General features: G+C 45.4%; 1 protein-coding gene across 1 annotated transcript in view; it reads right to left on the minus strand.

The window, feature by feature from the left end:
- Nucleotides 1-18,491, minus strand: part of LOC122801633 (SUN domain-containing protein 2-like) — an 874,347-nt gene that overhangs the window by 394,757 nt on the left and 461,099 nt on the right. The window lies entirely within an intron of this gene.

Genomic DNA, 18,491 nt, shown 5'->3' on the forward strand with positions numbered 1-18,491 from the left:
CTAATAACAAATTAGGAAAAAACCAGGCACTAGTTTTAGGATTTTTTGGATAGAGATGCACAGTGCCTATAGGCTAGGCTAAGTAGTAAATGGGGAGAGAAGAAATATCAATGCCGTGAAAGTAAAAAAAAATAGAAAATAGAAAAAAAAAATAAAGGTGCAGGTGGGATGCTAGGTACACACAGCTGGAGTGAGTGATAGTGACGGACTGTAGAGAGAGGGGACTGTAGGAGAGGTCAGTCAGGATCAGAGCAAGAGGAAAAGACAGTGGGATTGAAAATAGTTTCTTAGTTTTTTTTTTTTTTTTTTTGTGAAGGTGAGATGAGCCTAAAGAGGTATGTTCTATGGAAGTCAGTTCCAGTTTGAGCCAACAGCATTAGCAAATAAGGAGTCACCTGCTTTATTATGAGATTTGAGAGGAGCTACTAGAAGTTTGCTTTACATTTGGGTAATCTGCTGGCAGGTTGCCCTCAGTCGGCCTGATTAACAAAGTCTTGTGTCCTGCGTCAGTTGCTGTCCCCTCTTCCATGGCGTCAGGGGTATAAAACATGCATCCGATGCCATTACATCAGTTTTTCTTGCCCCAGATGTCAGGTGCCCCCTAATGGGGAGCAAATAAAATTTAAAAACACAAAAATATGCCTCCACCCAAAAGCAAATACACCAAAAAGGCTTTTAAGCATAGTAAAAGAAAGTAGAGGTATAGCCAAAGAAATGTAGGGGGCTGGAGGGAGGGTAACCAGGACTGCAACAGTGAATACACTCGAACATCTACATTTATGGTAAGTGTACACAACTGTACTATGTTCTTCCTGTTTCACTGTTGCAGTCATTACATTTGGGTAGATTCCCAAAGCTATGGTTGGGAGGAGGAGTTTATACAGCATTAGGGCCAGCTATAAGGCCCTGCAAGACAGCAGTGGCAAAACCAGCTCTGGATTTAGAGAAAACTGGCAAATGATAATGCTTGGTGAAAGTATGTACAGAACTAAAGGTAGCAGCTTCTAGAATATCCCTGGTAGGAACACCTCTGAGAAAGGCTGGCGAAGTAGATGCAGCCCTGGTGGAGTGAGATCTGATCCCCTGGGGGATAGGTTTTCCATGGTGCTTATAGCAGAAATGAATGCAATGGCTTATCCATTTAGAAATGGTTTGTTTTGAAATAGCTTCCCCTCTGCCCCTGCAGCAAATGCTACCAGCAATTAAGATTTTCTTTGAGATTTAGTCGTGTCCAAGTAGAATCCAAGTTGTCTGTGCACATCCAAGGAATGCAAAATCTTTTCTCCTTTGTTCTGTGGATTGGGAAAGAAGGTTGGCAAATCAATGGACTGATTAAGAGCCACACTGGAAACCACCTTGGGCATGAAGGATGGATTGGTCCTCAGAGATACCCTGCATGAAAGATGATGAAAGGCTCCACTGTCATAAGGGCCTGTAATTCAGATATCCTTCTAGCTGAAGTGATTGCTAAAAGGAAAGCTGTTTTCCAAGAAAGAAATTTAAGTCTGCAGCAGCAGCTGGCTTGAAAGGAGGTAGAGTGAGCTTCTCCAAAACAAAGTTAAGGTCCCAGGCAGGGGTAGGAGCTCTTCTGGGTGGCCTCATGTTTTTTGCCCCTCTGAGATACTTGGAGCAGGGGATGAGAGAAGAAGGGTGGTGCTGTGTTATAGTGAACTGAAATAGCTGAAGCGTGGATTTTAATAGAGGAAAAAGACATGCCCTTGTGAAGCATCTCCGTTAAGTATTGCACAATCTGAGGTAAATTGGGCGCTGCTGTGCTCATCCCTAAAGATTGGTTCCAGGCACAAAATCTTTTCCAGGCACAGAATCTTTTCCATTTGTCAGCATAAGATTTTCTAGTACTAGGTCTTCCCGTCTCCAAGATGACATCTATCACAGGTTTGCTGAGGGATAAGGGTGAATTTAAGTGATTAGCCAGGCTGCAAGGTTCAATGTTGGAAGCTGAAAGGTGCAGAATTTGGTTCTCCTGCTGAGACAACAAGGAAAGGGGGGGGGGGTCTGAGGCAGGTGACATGGAGATATTGGTGACACTGCACAGGAGTAGGTACCAGTGTTGGCGTGGCCAGTCTGGAGCAATCAAAATCATTCTTGGTTTGTCCTGTTTGACTTTTGGCAGAACTTTGGAGAGCAGAGGCAGAGGAGGAAAGCTGTAGACTGATAGGTTTTTCCAAATGAAGGACAGAGAATCCACTTTCCAGGCTTCTTTGTGAGGAGTCCTTGTGCAAAATGTACAGTTGTGTACCTACCATAAATGTAGATGGTAGAGTGTATTAACGGTTGCAGTCATTACTCTTGGGTTATCCTGCTGGCAGGCTACCCGCAGTCCGCCTGAATTCCAAAGTCTAGGTCCGGCGTCAGTTGCCGTCGCCTCCTCCCTGACGTCAGTGCGTCAGTGGTATAAAAGATGCAGCCGACGCCATTTTCTTCAGTTTTTCTTGCCCCAGATGTCAGGTGCCCCCAAATAGGTAGGCTGAAAGGTATGCCAGTAAGGCATGCATGCACAAAAAAAGAAGTTATGTACCTACCATAACATTCCATGTTAGTTGTCTTCTTCACCCCTTCTTTCTTGTTGGTTGGGTTCGGAGCTGATCCTCGGCTCCGACTCGGCCATCTTCAAAAGCTCGAGAGCTGCTTACTGGCTCGAGGCCCCCCTATATCCCATGATGCCTGGCGCTAGATACCCAGATCTTGTTTGGCAAGTCTAAATGCAGACATAATAAGGGAATCCTAACCTAGAATGCATAAATCCTACTGGAGAGACTACTAGTCAAAGAAATAGCCAGAGAAGACTCAGCCAGTGAAAAATCAAGAACTCTTCTCGGTCCACTAGGATAGGGGGATGGAGGGTGGGACGCAAGAAAGAATGCGAGAAAACGACAACTAACATGGAAAGTTATGGTAGGTACATAACTTCTTTATGTTAAGTTGTCTATCTCGCCTTCATTCTTGCTGGTTGGGACAGCGTCCCTAGCACCTAAAAACCCTGGGTGGCTCATCGGAAGAGACTCTTCAGAACAGTGGAACCAAAATCAGCTCTGATCCTGGAAACCAAATCCAACTTGTAATGCGAAATGAAGGCATGTGGGTTGGCCCATGTAGCCACAGCACAAATAGATTCCATGGGCAACCTAGCCTGAAAAGCTACCGAAGTAGCTAACGCTCTGGTGGTGTGACCTTTTGGCTTAACTGGTAATTTTTTTATTCCTGAGTTGATATATGAATGTGATGATAGAAGTCAACCACCTGGATAAGGTTACCTTGGAGACCAGACGACATTGTTTACCTACTGCATAAAGACAGGACAAGTTGATCTGATTTTCTAATGTCTTTGGTTCTATGCAAATAAAAGCGTAGCTGCCTGTGAACATCTAAATGATGCAACTTGTATTTCGCCCTGTTGGAGTGGTTAGGGAAAAACACAGGAAGGTCTATGGACTGATTCAAGTTACTCTCTGAAGAGACCTTAGGAAGGAAGGAAGGAAGGATGGATTAGTCCTAAGAGCAACCCTGTCTCTGTGGAACACGAGGTATGGGGGACGGATAGTAAGAGCCTGTAGTTCCGAAACTCTTCTGGCTGAAGTAATAGCTACCAGAAAAAGGGTTTTCCAAGATAAGAGCTTCAATGAACAATTAGCTACAGGTTCGAAAGGGGGCAAAATTAAAGAAGCTAAAATCAAATTTAGATCCTATGGTGGCGGAGGATCTCTCACTGGGGGCCCTGAGCAGAGTGGTTCCTTTGAGAAAGGCTTTACACAGCTTATGGGACATGATATTGTTTTCTGACAGGCCAATGTGAAAATTTGAAATTGCAGCTAACTGAACTCTAATTGTAGCGGAAGCGGACCCAGCATGGAAGAGCTCCGCAAGAAATTCCAAAATGTAGTGTACAGGGGCTGAAAAGGGGTCTATACTTTTTGCCTCTGCCCAGGAAGAAAAACGTTTCCACTTACTAGCTTAAGTTTTTCTGGTTGTAGACTTGTGTGATGACAAAAGGATTTCGCGCACAGAGGGGGAGATATCTGGGAGCCTGGCTAAGGTTGGAAGTGGAGCAACCAAGCAGTGAGCTGGAGAGAGTGTAGGGATTGGTGCAGCCCGCCCGATTGATGAATCAGGAGGTCTGGAACTAGGTCCACAGTCCAAGGCTGCTCGAGAAAATAGTGATGCAGGAATGGGAACAATATTTGTCGAGGCCAGTAAGGAGCAATGAGGATCATTTTGCAACCCAAAACGGTAGCTTTCTGAATTAGCTTTGGGATGAGGGGAAAGGGCAGGAGTGCATAAAAAAGTCCCTGAGGCCAATCGTGGACTAGAGCGTCTCTGGGGGAATGTCCGGGAAGTGGAAGGGGAGAGAAGAATTTGCTGCACTTGCTGTTGAAGGGAGTTGCAAACAGGTCGCAGCAAGGTTGGCCTCATTTGCAGAAGATTTGGTCTGCAACTACCTGGTTCAGAGACCACTCGTGAGGCATGAGAATTGCTCTGCTCAGTCTGCAATGACGTTGGACATCCCAGGGATGTGCCTTGCAATCAGAAACCGTTGGGAAGAGATCGCCCATTGCCAGAGTCTGAGTGCTTCTTGACATAAGGGGTAGGACCTAGTTCTGCCCTGCTTGTTGATGTACCACACTACAGACATATTGTCCATTTGAATTGCAATAGTCCCGGTAGGAAGAGAGTCCTGAAGAGCCTGCAACGCTAAAAGCACGGCCCTCAACTCCAAGAGATTTATGCGCAGATGATACTCGTGAGGTTGCCAGGTGCCTTGGACTGTTCTGCCCTGATAATGCCCCCCCCCACCCAGAGAGGCGTCCGTGGTCACCGTAGCCATTGGACGGGGAGAACAAATGGTCTGCAGTGGAGCACTGATGTGGAGACCATCCACCATGCAAGGTGCTTCTTGCATGCTTGAGTGATCATAATCATGTAAGACATGGGAAGTTGCTGGAAGGACCATTGGGTGAAAAGAAGCCACTGGAGAATCCTCATGTGAAAACGAGCTAGAGGGACAAGTACGATCGCTGCTGCCATGAGACCCAGAGTTTGAAGGACAAACTTGGCTTGAATTCTTTTGCATGCTAATAAAACCTTGACATGCTAATGAATCACTAACACCTTGTCTGGTGGGAGGCTCGCTAACATGTCTTTGGTATTTAAATTTGCGCCTATAAAGGTGATAGACTGACAGGGCGACAATGCAGACTTTTCGAAATTTATTGTGATACCTAGCCTAGAGCAAGTGTCGATAGTGCAGTCTCTGGCTCGCAAAAGGTGATGTCTGGTGGTAGCAGTGAGGAGCCAGTCGTCGAGATATGGAAGCTCCTGGAAACCTTGCCGTCTCAGGTGAGCGGTAACTACTGCCATACATTTGGTAAACACCCTGGGGGCTGTTGTGAGACCAAAGGGCAGAGGTCTGAAATGATAATGGCTGGCTCCCAGCCGGAAGCGAAGGAATCTTCTGAAGCGTGTGTCCATTTTGATGTGGTAGTACGCATCCTGAAGATCTATGGAGCACATCCAATTGTCCTGATCTAGGAAGGGTAACAATGGACTGAAGCGTGACCATCCAAAACTTCGTTCTTTGTACAAACTTGTTTAGTCTGCTGAGATCCAAAATGGGTCGCCAGTCCCATCTTTTTTAGTACCAAAAAGAACCTTGAGTAAATTCCGGATCCTTGTTGGTCTGCTGGGACTTGCTGGATAGCCCTTTTTCTTAGCAGTTTTGAGACTTCTTGCACTGCTTTGTCCCTCAGATTGGGTGGAACATCTGGAAGGGACTTGTTTGACCTCAAAGGGGTGCGAACGAAGGGAATTCTGTAGCCTCCGGATATGACTGACTGTACCCATTTGTCTTGCGTTGTCTTGCCAGGCTTTTGGGTACAGCGATAATTTTCCCCAGACTGCCTCCAGAGATGGGCAGCCGGGCAACCCTTCAGGGATGCTGGAAAAGCTTCTCAGAGAAAGATTCTCTGCTGCCCTGATTTTGCGGACCCCCTCTGCCAAGAGGGCGGCGTCTGTTATTGTTCCCTCCTCTGCCCCTGGATGGGAACTCACAACGTGTGTCCGGCAAGGCTCCCTGGGATTTCCGGAACCACATCTTTCCACTCTTCTGACCCTTAGGATATGATTGGGAAGGAGTGGAAAAATGTACTCCTACGGCAGAGAGAGTCTTGCCTTCCTGCTCACACCTGGTAAGGGCATCTTTCACCTGTGGTCCGAAAAGAGCGGAACCATCAAAGGGGGTGTTGGTGAAAGACGCTCTGAAAGGTTCCGCAAAGTTACATAGCCCCATCCAAGTGTGCCTCCTTAGGGCCACGCCTGTGCCTGCGGCTCTATTCGCACCATCAGCTGCATACGAAATGAGCCTCATGGTGGAGTTTACCACTGAATTAAGAGTCGCCAGCTGGGAGGCTGCCTTAGCCTGGGCCCCCTCAGCTGATGGATCTTGGAGGGCATCTCCAAGCTCTTTCAGGAGATCCCTCTGAAGACGGGTAAAGTGGCACAGGTAATTCAGGGACCGCACAGAAAAGGTCGCTGAAGAGAACATCTGCTTCCCATATCTGTCCATCATCCTGGACTCCTTGTTAGGGTGATGGACAGATGAAGTTTCAGCCAACTCCTTTGTGGCCGCCGCTACCACCATGGCATCAACGGGGACACCTTTGGACAAGAACAGTTTGTCCTGCGGTGCAGTAATGAATTTGGCAGGTCTTCTAGGGGTCGGTTCCACTCTGTCTGGAGCCGTCCACGCCTTCCGAGCCACCACAGACATCAGTGGGTCGAAAGGCGGAGACACCCAGGAGGTGGAAGGTCGGGATCAAAACGCATCCAGGAATACAGACATCCTCGGAAGGGCTTAGGGTAGTCCAGTTCCCCCTCTGCCTAAGCAGGTCAAGGATGTCTGAGAAGGAGACATCTTCAGAGGGGGGATCTTGGGGACCCTTCAGACTCCTCTAAGTCGGTATCCGATGTGACAAACTCGGGGGATACTCGCTTGCAGACATTGAACAGACTATCTCTAATGCCTGGAAGCTGAGAAGCACTAGATGTAAACCTTATTTTAATGCTGGTGATGCTGTTGACAATACAAGATATACTAACAGAACTAGTAATGATTTTAGAGTGGTGTTTCAGTTTTCCAGTAACATCAATCAATACTTAGATGTAGTCAAAAAGCATTGGTATTTGCTACAAGAAGTGCCTGGACTGGTAGACAAGGTCGGACATTCTCCTATTTTTAGTTTTAGAAATAATAAATCCCTTAAACAACATCTATGTAATGCTGAATTATCTAGAACTATTATTAGATCCAATCGGCATGGTACTTTTCCATGCAAGAATTGCAGTGCTTGTCAATTTATATATAGCAAAAATCAATATGTACATCCTACTAGGAAATTTTCTTTGTACACTAATCAATACACTGATTGCAGATCTACAGATGTGGTCTATTATTGTTTTTGTGTACAATGTCCTGCTTTTTATGTAGGAAAAACAAATAGAATGCTTAAAGATCGTATTCTAGACCACCTAAGAGATATTAGTAATAAACCATCAAATGCTCTAGCCAATCATGTTATGTCCATGGCCGTTCTCATTCCTTTAAGTTCTTTGTTCTACAACATATTCATAGAAACCCCAGAGGTGGTGACATTGAGAATATCACAGAGGGACATGAACAGAAGTGGATTTTGAAACTTAAAGCTGAAAAGTATCCTGGTTTGAATGCTACTTCCTTGGTCCCTTTTTTAAAGGCTAGACATCTCAAGCATTAAGATTAGCTAAGTTCTTTCAAAATTAGTCTAATGTATTTAACTATTAGTTTCCAAGTATTCTATTTAACTTTTTCCTGCCTAGTATTTTTCCATGTTTTATAATGATTTTATAAGTTTTTTTAAGTGCTTTCTCATGTATAGTATTTGATTCCTTCTTGTACAATGTTTTAAAGCAATGCTTTTTTTAGTTTGAGCATGAGGCTTAATTGTTTTTCACTGCTACTTAATCATTGTGTGATTTTTATTGATTAATTGGCATTTTAGAATCTCTATTTAAACCTGTGCATTTTTTACTGTGGTGTCTGATGATGCAACTTCGGTTGTGAAAGCGCTTACCACTTTGTTCTTTGCTGTGATCAAACGTTTGCTGTGTGTTATCTTGGTGCATTCTTTACTTTTTACCTTTCATGTCTGAGAAGGAGACATCTTCAGAGGGGGATCTTGGGGACCCTTCCGACTCCTCTAAGTCGGTGTCCGATGTGACAGACTCAGGGGAGTCAACATGCATCCTCTTGCATTTCCTCTTGCGAGGTGGCTCCTCTGAATGATCGAGGCCTCAGAAGAGGACACACTCAAAGGGGTGTCCTGGAGCGCTGGATCCCCATGTTTGGGGTCTGGAAGAGGGGCAGAGGCTGACGCAGGCACCCTAGGGGGAGGAGCCGATGGAGTCGATCGTGGGACTGACTCAGGGGCTAGTACACTCATCACCTCGAATGCGTCTCTGCCTGGACGCAGAGAGGGCTCCGAAGAAACCAGAAGCCCACCCCACACCGAGGGGGACGGCTCAGAGGCAGATGTGGGAGCCGAGCTCACCTGAGCCGAAACCCCGGGGGGGGGGGAGCAGGGTCGGACAAGGGTCCTATGACATTCATCCCCTCTGAGCCGACGAGGGAGTCTCAGTGCCCTTTTCCCTCCAGGGAAGGTACCATGGAAGGAATCAGAGCCAACGACGGAACTGAAAGAGAGGGTATTGGCACCGACGGTTCTACAACTCGAACCCCAACGAACTCCAGCTCCGAGCTCATAGGATGAGTCGGAGGTGGAAAATTTACAGCTGTTGATGGAGCAGACTCCTGATGAGGAGGGCTGGACAACATTTTGGCTAGGGCCGGCAATTTTAACAGCCTGCTGACAACTCTTTCCAAGTCATGGTCCGAAAGTCTAGAGGACCGAGAAGAGTGGGATGAACGATGACTATGCTCCGATTGGAGCAGGGGCGACTTCTGAGCTGAACGTATCAACTCCAAAGAAGGAGACCTGGATCATTTCTGACTCTCAGCCGGCTCCGAAGAACGTGTCGGAGCCGACTGGGAGGGAGGAACATCGGTTCCAGCCGTAGCAGTGTGTAGATTCAACCAACAAAGGCTCCGAACTGGGAGCCGACGGTTTAGGTGGCCTGGAAGATTTCACAGGCTGAGCCTTCGCCGGTGATTCTTGGGGTTTAAGCAAACCCCTCAGGCTCAATTTATTTTTGCGCTCCTGCAGGACTCTTGGACTGAAAGCATGGCAGACCGAGCAAGAGTCCTGCAGGTGCACGGAGCCCAGACAAACACAAGTGTGACCATCTGTCAGAGACATCATCTGACAGCATGAATCGCACTTCTTGAATCCGGATGGTTTATGATCCTTCGGCATCCTGGAGGAAAACCAAGGACAAGAACACACAAAGAAAGGTTAAAGTAACCAACCAGTCAAATTTTACACACTACAATTAACACAACCAACTACAAGCACTACTACACAAAAACTAGATAACCATCACTAAATACGAACAGTGATTAATAAAAATTTTTTTTTTTTTAGAAGGAGATAGAAAGGTTAACCTCTAAAACGGAAAACCTTTCTGAGGAAAGGGAGAGAAGGGGGGAGGGGAAACTAACTGAAACTAGTTTCTTGGGGAAAAGTAAACAGATCTAGAGAAGAAACCAGCTACAATACAACAGTCTAATCGAACGACTAATTCTACACTAAAAACTACAGTTTTGACAAGAAAAATACAATAAAGTTTTATACGACCCGAGCCAGTAGAACAACCTTGCAGCAAAAGCGGCAAACGAGATCTGGGTATGTAGTGCCAGGCATCATGGGATATAGGGGGGCCTCGAGCCAGCAAGCAGCTCTCAAGCTTTTGAAGATGGCAGAGTCGGATCCGAACCCAACCAGCAAGAATGAAGGCGAGATAGACAACTTAACATTAAACATTTCCTTCATCTACAAGCAAATACACCACATAGGTTGTATAGGATAGAGAAGTACAGATAAGTCCCAGCAAAGAAAAGGGGGATGGTGGGTGGGTAACCTGGACTGCAAAAGTGAATACACTCTAACATCTACATTTATGGTAGGTACACAACTGTACTATGTTCATCGTGTTCCACTGTTGCAGTCATTACTCTTGGGTTGAATCCCAAAACTGAGGATGAGTAGCTGGGCTAAATAGGATTAGGAGATGCTATGAGGCCCTGCAGAACTACAGTGGCGAAGCCTGCTCTAGATTTAGAGTAAAGAGGTAAGTGGCAGTGCTTTTTAAAAGTGTGCACTGAACTCCAGGTTGCAGCCTCTAAGATGTCTTTGGTTGGTACTCCTCTGAGGAAGGCTGCTGAAGTGGCTGCTACTCTGGTAGAATGAGGCCTAATGTCCTTAGGCACTGATTTGCCATGTTGAGAATAGCAGAAACTGATGCAATGGCCTATCCATTTAGATATAGTCTGTTTTGAGATAGCCTTTCCTTGTGATCCTGAAGCATATGATACTAAAATTTGCTCAGTCTTCCTGAAAGCTTTAGTTCTGTCCAAGTAGAAGCGTAGCTGTCTGTGTATGTCCAAAGAATGCAGAATTTTCTCACCCTTGTTCTGTGGGTTTGGGTAAAAGGTAGGCAAGTGAATGGTTTGGTTGAGTGCCACACTGGACACTACCTTAGGCATAAATGTTGGGTTTGTCCTCAGAGAAACCCTGTCTGGATGAAAAATGATAAAAGGTTCCACAGCCATGAGTGCTTGTAACTCTGAGACTCGTCTTACAGAGGTTATTGCTAGGAGCAGAGCTGTCTTCCAGGATAAGAATTTTATATCTGCTGTTGAAGCTGGCTCAAAAGGAGGCAGAGTGAGTTTTTCCAAGACATAATTTGGGTCCCATGCGGGAACTGGTGCCCTCCTTGGAGGTCTGATGTTTTTGGCCCCTCTGAGGTACTGCCTTATTAAAGGATGAGAAAAGATAGGTGGTTCCGTATTGTAATGGGCTGAAATGGCAGAGGCATGAATCTTAATTGATGAGAAAGAAAGGCCTTTGTCAAGCATCTCAGTTAGGTATTGTAAAATCGGAGGGATATTTGGCACATACGTGTCAATGCCTTGTTCCTGGTTCCAAGCACAGAATTCTCTTCCATTTTTCTGCATAAGATTTTCTGGTACTGGGCCTCCTGGCCTCCAAGATAACATCCATAACAGCTTTAGAAAGAGGATTGTTCTGAATGGCTACAGTATCCACCATGCTGCTAGATTTAAGGTCCTGAGTTGGCTGCGCAGGATACAATTGTTTTGTTGGGTCAGCAAGTGAGAAGTTTGAGGCAATATCCATGCTGGACCTTGAGACAAGCTCTTTAGGATTGGATACCAGTGCTGGCATGGCCAGTCTGGTGCAATCAGTATCATTTTTGGCTTCTCTTGTCTGACCTTTAGGAGCACCCTGGGAAGGAGAGGCAGTGGAGGAAAGGCATATACGGTTTGATTTTTCCAGCTGAAGGACAGGGCGTCCACTCTCCATGCTTGCTTGTGATAAATCCTTATGCAAAATCTCTGTAATTGGCAGTTGTGAGGGGAGGCAAACAGATGTCTGGGAGTCCCCATTTCCTGGTTATCATGCTGAAGACTTGTGGATCCAGTTTCCACTCATGGGGATCCATGAGGTTTCTGCTTAGTTCGTCTTCCAGAGTATTTGTTTTTCCTGGCAGGAATTGTGCTTCCAGGTGAACTTGACAAGTCAATGCGGTCTCCCATACGGTCATTGTTTGTCTGCAGAGGGGGTAGGAATGTGTACCTCCCTGCTTGTTTATGTACCACATGACCGTAGTATTGTCGGTCTTTATCAGTAGCTGTCCTGGATGAAGTAGATCCTTGAAAGCTGTCAGGGCATTCTGAACAGCTAGCATCTCTTTTTGATTGATGTGAAGATGCATCTGGCTTGCAGGCCATGTGCCCTGAATACATTTTCCTGCCATATGGGCACCCCAGGCATAATCTGATGCATCCGTTGTCAGTGTCTGTCTGGCTGTGGGTAAAGTGAATGGCAGACCCTTGTGTTGACAGGCCTCTGCCCACCATCAAAACTCCTGTTGCAGGCAGGGAATGAGGGTAATTACTGTCTCCAGGCTGTGGCAATGCTTAGTCCAAACACTTTTTAGATACCATTGTAGTTTCCTCATATGCAGTTTGGCATATGGAATCAGTAGAATGCAGGATGCCATAAAACCCAAGGCCTGCAGGATTTTCCTTGCAGATAACTGGGTTTTTGTTGCCAGTGTTTTGAAGTAATACGTCAGTTGCTGTTTGTCTGGCGTGAGATAAGCCATCTGGGCAGTTGTATTTAAGCTTGCACCCAGGAATATTATCTCTTGAGAGGGTACAAATTTTGGTTTCTTTTCATTTACTGTGTACCCTAGGCAAATTAGTAATCTTTTTACAAACGCCAGATGCTTTAGAAGAATGTCTTTGTTCTCTGCTTGAATAAAGGCAGTCGTCCAACTAGGGGTATATTTGAATTCCTCTGTCTGCAGAATGCAATTACTGGTGCCAGGCATTTTGTGAAGACCCTGGGCGCAGTAGATAAGCCAAAGGGCAGTGCAGAGAACTGGTAGTGCATTGATCCAGCAATGAATCTGAGGTATCTTCTGCAAGATTGTCTGCTTGGGACATGCAGGTATGCCTCTTTTAGGTCCAAAGTTACGAGCCAAGCCTTCTTGCCCAGCATGGGCAGTAGCTGCTGTAGAGTCAACATCTTGAATTTTGGAACTTCCAGAAACGTGTTTAGTATAGACAGGTCCAGTATTGGTCTCCAGGTTTTGTCCTTTCTGGGTACTAAGAAAAGTCTGGAGTAAAATCCTTGCCCCTGCTCTTGTTGTGGTACTTGTTGAATGGCCCTCATGTCCATGAGGGCGGAAATTTGCTTTTACGCCTCTGCCCATTGATTGTGTAGCAGGTCTGGCATACCCTTTGCCCTTGGTAGGGTGTGAAAATGGAACCTGTAGCCTTGGGACACTATGTTCAAGACCCATTTGTCTTGGGTAACCTTTTGCCAATTTGATGAAAAAAGTGCTAGTTTTCCCCCTAAGGGGGCTGCCAAAAGGAAAGTGCTTGGATCTGGCAGAGGAAAGTCATTGTGATTGTTTCCTGTAAGGTTGTGATTTGTCTTATCCGCTTTTGGAGGTAGAAGCACCCCGCTGTTTAGGCCTGTATAAGCCTTGGGGCGGAGATCTGCCTCTTTGTGGTTTGTCTGACACTGGAAAGGACAGTTCCTGCTAAACCTGGATGGCTGTACCTGTAAGAAATCCTTAACTGTCTGCAAGGATTTCGCTTTATCCTCCATTTTCTTAAACACCTCTTCTGCTTTAGTACCAAAGTATCATGATGTAATGGAGCATCTAATAATTTTGCTTTAACATGATCAGGCAGATTTTGTTCCTTTAACCAAGCATGCCTTCTAATAACATAACCTGTAACAGCGGCCCTGCAAGAGGCCTCCAGTGAATCATAACCACATTGCAAAATATGCTTTCCCACTTGTTCAGCTGCATGCAATAAATCCTGCAATTCCTTGTTCTCTGAACATTCAGTATTTGTCAACATTTTCTGTTTAAGCAGTGACATTAAGTATTGCTGATATTTAAGCATATGAAATTGACAATTCAAAGCCCTTACAGCCAAGGTAGCAGAAGTGTAAAGTACAATTTTGTACCTACCATAAATGTAGATGTCCGAACTGGAAAGCATCTGCAGTCATAACAAGTGGGTTGTCCTGTCGTCAGGCAGCCCTGCAGTCGGCCGGAATCCAAAGTCCGGCTCGCTGATGTCGCACTCCACCCGGCGTCATCTCTGTTGGTCTTGGGTATAAAGCATCAGCCGGCCATTTTCCTCAGTGTTTCTTGCCCCAGATGCCAGTAGCCCTCTTGCAGGCTAAAATTTGGATAGATGCCAATGTTTCCAAATAGATAGAGGTAAACACAACAATAAGCATGTATGTACATATATACAAACAAATACACCATAAAAGACCCCCCCCCAACAGCTAGCTATTAGGAGGGTAAACACCCTAGGAGTACCACAGAGGGGAGGGTAATCCTGACTGCAGATGCTATCCAGTTTGGACATCTACATTTATGGTAGGTACAAAACTGTACTATGTCCTTCATGGATGCATCTGCAGTCATAACAAGTGGGTAGAATACCATAGCCAACTAGGGAGGAGGATAAAAGTAGATTATGGTGTGTTTAGGATCCCTTGCAGTACAGCAGTGGCAAACCCTGCTCGGGATCTGGAATATAGAGGCAAATTATAATGCTTGGCAAATGTATGCACGGAGGTCCAAGTAGCCGCCTCAATAATGTCTTTGGTTGCCACTCCTCATAAGAAGGCTGTGGTAGTGGCTGTTGCCCTTGTAGAATGAGGTCTTATGTTCTGTGGAATTGGTTTTCCATGGAAGGAGTAACAGTATCGTATGCAATTTCCTATCCATTTGGAGATTGTGTGTTTGAAATAGCTTTTCCTTCCCTTCCTGTTGCATAGGCTACAAAAAGTTGGTCAGTCTTTCTGCTATTTTTGTTCTGTCCAAAGTAGTAGTAGAGCTGTGTCTATACATCAAGGTATGCAGTATTCTTTCCCTCTGTTTTGTGGGTTGGGAAAGAAGGTAGGTGCGTGGATTGCCTGGTTTAAAGACACTCTGGATACCACCTTGGGCATAAATGTAGGATTAGTCCTCATGGACACTCTATCTTGGTGGAAGATTAGGAAGGGTTGCACTGCCATTAAGGCCTGTAGTTCTGAAACCCTCCTTGCTGAAGTAATTGCCAGTAGGAAAGCAGTTTTCCATGACAGGTGTTGTAGGTCTGCTGTTGCTGCTGGTTCATGATGGTGTCAACTTTTCTAGCACAAAGTTTAAATCCCAAGCTGGTAATGGTGGTTTCCTTGGAGGTTTTACATTCTTGATTCCTCTGAGGAACTGCCTGAGCAAAGGAAAAAACAGGTGGATCAAAGCTGTATTCTGCTGAAATAGCTGATGCATGTATCTTGATGGAGGAGTAGGACAGGCCTGAATGAAGAAGTTCGCCAGATACTCCAGAATGTTAGGCATATCTATGTTTGACACATCTTTTCCTCTAAATGACAAACCTTTTCCATTTTCCAGCATAGTTCCTTCTTGTTGAAGGTCTGCTTCAAGAATAATGTCTAACTCTTTGGGAAAGTTCTGGATTAGCTACTGCTATGTGATGTTCCATGCAGTCAGTTGCAGCGTTTTAGGTTTGGATGTATGATGCTGTAGTTGTTCTGAGTTAACATCAAAGGCATCAGGACATATTGTTCGAGACATGCTCTTCAGTAGTGGGTACCAGTGTTGTCTTGGCCAGTTTGGAGCTATCAGGATTATCCTTGGCCGTTCTTCCTTGATTTTTAGTAGTACCTTGTGTATCAAAGGAAGAGGTGGGAATGCATATGCTGTTAGGCCTTTCCAGTTGAAGGAGAGTGAGTCCACTTTCCATGCTAGTGGGTGGAATGTCCTTGTGCAGAATTTTTGAGCTGGTGATTGAGAGGTGATGCGAATAGGTCTATCTGTGGCATTCCCCATTTCTTTGAGATGGTCTTGAAGATGTGCGGGTGCAGCTTCCATTCGTGGGCATCGAAGTGGTTCTGCTTAATATGTCTGCTAGAGTATTGTCTTTCCCGGTACAAATATTGCCTGTAACTGAATGTTGTAGCTGAGTGCCAGGGTCCACAGCTCCAAGGTCATTCTGCATAGGGGTATGAATGAGTGCCTCCCTGTTTGTTGATGTACCACATGACTGTGGTGTTGTCTGTCCTTATCATCAACTGGCCCTCTTTGAGAAATGGTTTGAACTTTTGGATTGCCAGTTTTACTGCCAGCATTTCTTTTAGATTGATGTGCAGGTGAAGTTGATCCTGTGTCCACAATCCTTGCGCATTTGTCCAGCATGTGGGCCCCCCATCCTAGGTCTGAAGCGTCTGTTGTGATGGTCTGGCTTGGTTGCCATCTGGCAAAGGGTAGGCCTGGGTTTGACTGGCATGCCTGAGCCCACCATAGGAACTCCTGTTTTAAGCATGGAATTAGTGGGATTTCTGTTTCTAGACTGTCTGTGTTGGGACCATAAATTCTTTAGGTACCACTGTAGTTTCCTCATATGTAGTCTGGCAAATGGGACCAAGATTATGCATGATGCCATGAAGCCCAAGGCCTGCAGAACTTTTCTTGCTGTTAACTTGTTCAGTTTTGTTAGTGCCAAGAATTAAAGAGGAAGTTCTTTTGTTTTCTGTAGTCAGGAATGCCATTTGTTGTACTGTGTCCAATTCCCAAGAATGTCCTTGTTTGGGATGGTATCAGCCTTGACTTTTGTAAATTGACTGTGTATCCCAGTCCTTGTAGCAAGTAAATGACCCTTTGTAAATCTGTTGTCAGCTTGCTTTTGTTGTCCAGGTATGGGTAAATTTGAATTCCCTGAAGTCTGCAATGGATGCCAGGCATTTTGTGAATACTAGTAGATAAGCCAAAGGGCAATGCTGAGAATTGATAGTGCTCTGATCCTGCAAGAAATCTGAGGTATCTTCTGCAGATTGGTCGAATGGGGACGTGCAGGTATGCCTCCTTGAGATCTAGAGTTACCAGCCAAGACTCCTTGCCCAGCATGGGAAGAAGTTGCTGTAGGGTCAGCATTTTGAATTTTGGGACAATGATGTATGTATTTAAGGTGGACAGGTGGAGAATTGGTCTCCAACTTTTTTCCTTTCTTGGAACTAGGAATAGTCTGGAATAGAACCCCTTTCCTTGTTCTGCTGTTGGCACTCTTTCCACCGCTCTCATGTTTGCTAACTCCATTATCTGGCGTAGAGCCTCTGTTTTTTGATTTGGCATTCCTCTTTTGACTGGTAAAGTGTGGAAGTGAAACCGGTAACCTTGATCTATGGTTTGTAAAATCCACTTGTCTTTTGTTATGTAGTGCCAGTTCTTTGAAAATAAGGTTAACTTTCCGCCTAGAGGAGCTGCTATTTGTTCCTGGTTTTAGGATTAAGTCACTGTGGTTGTGCTGATGTAGTGGCAGTGGCTGAGTCTGTGCCTCTGTTGTTACCTTGCCACTGTCGTCCTCTGTAGGCACCTCCTCTGGATTGGTTTCTGCCTCTGGAACGTCTATTCCTGACCCTTTGAAATTTTGTGGAGTCAGGAAAGGACCAATTTTTGGCAGGCCAGTTCCTGCTAAACCTTGGGGTTGAACCTGCAAGAAATCTTTAACAGTTTGAACAGATTTTGCCTTTTCTTCCATTTTCTTCATAACCTGCTGGGCAGGTGTACCAAACAAACTTGTCTTGTCCATAGGAGCATCTAGCAACTTAGCTTTAACATGATCCAAAAGCTTGTTCCTTTAGCCATGCATGCCTTCTTATCACTGTGCCTGTCATGGCTGATCTAAATGAAGCCTCCAGTGCATCATAGCCACATTTTAAGGAATGGTTGCTAACCTGTTGTATGTTATTTACCATCTCTAATACATATTTCTTATCAAGAGATTCATCAGTGGTTAGTTTTTTAGTTAACTGATCAAGCATAAACTCTTGTTATTGTATCATGTGAAACTGACAGTTTAAAGCTCTAGCTGAGAGAGTAGCTGAAGTGTAGACCTTTTACCCCATCTGTCTAATGACCTTGTTTCCCTTTCAGAAGGAATAGGGTTTTAGCTGTGGTGCTACTGCCTTGGGACCCTGGGATATAGTTTCTGGGTCTGCAAGTGGGGCCTTGTAAAGGTGGTGATGAGTATCTGGCACCCTGTAAAATCTGTCTGGTTTGGCAGGGGCTGGGGTAAAGAATCTGGAGCGGAGCAAACATCATTGAAAGCATCATCCACCACAGAGAGAACAGGAGGTATAGCTAAGGGCCTGTGCTGTGGGAGGTGCAGAAAGGTCCTAAGTCTTTTCTGGAGTCTGAAAATCCTGTTGCTGCCATTGGAACTGTTCTCGATGGCATGCAAGGTTTCAAAGGAGAATTCTTCTGGTGGGGAAGCAGCTGGAATGGATTCTTCAGCATCAGAATCTTCAAAATTGGAGAAGGAGCCTCTGGCTGGTCAGTTATGTCTGATTCATCAGCAGAATCATCAGAAGACACTGGCTCAGGGGCTCTGCCCTAGGTCTCTTCTCTGGGGCTGAGAGGCCCTGTCTGGGTGAGATTGAGATCCTCTAATTAAAGAAATTAAATCTTCTGCCAACATTTGAGAACTAGAAGAGGGCCTGGATGTGGGGGTTTAACAGGCACTGTTTTAGTAGTCTTGGGCTGCTAGGCCTGGCGAAGGCCTTAATGGACATGGCTGCTGGGCCTAGCAGCACCACCGTGCTGGGGTAGAGACATCCAAGGGATGGTGTCTGATAAGTCAACCACCGTAGTGGGTAAAATTTCTGAGGTCGATTCAAGAGTTGTAGCAGGGGCCTCAGTTGTAA

The sequence above is a fragment of the Protopterus annectens genome, chromosome 1.part0 (genome assembly GCF_019279795.1).
Source record: "Protopterus annectens isolate FY-2018-M chromosome 1.part0, PAN1.0, whole genome shotgun sequence".
Lineage (NCBI taxonomy): Eukaryota > Metazoa > Chordata > Ceratodontiformes > Protopteridae > Protopterus > Protopterus annectens.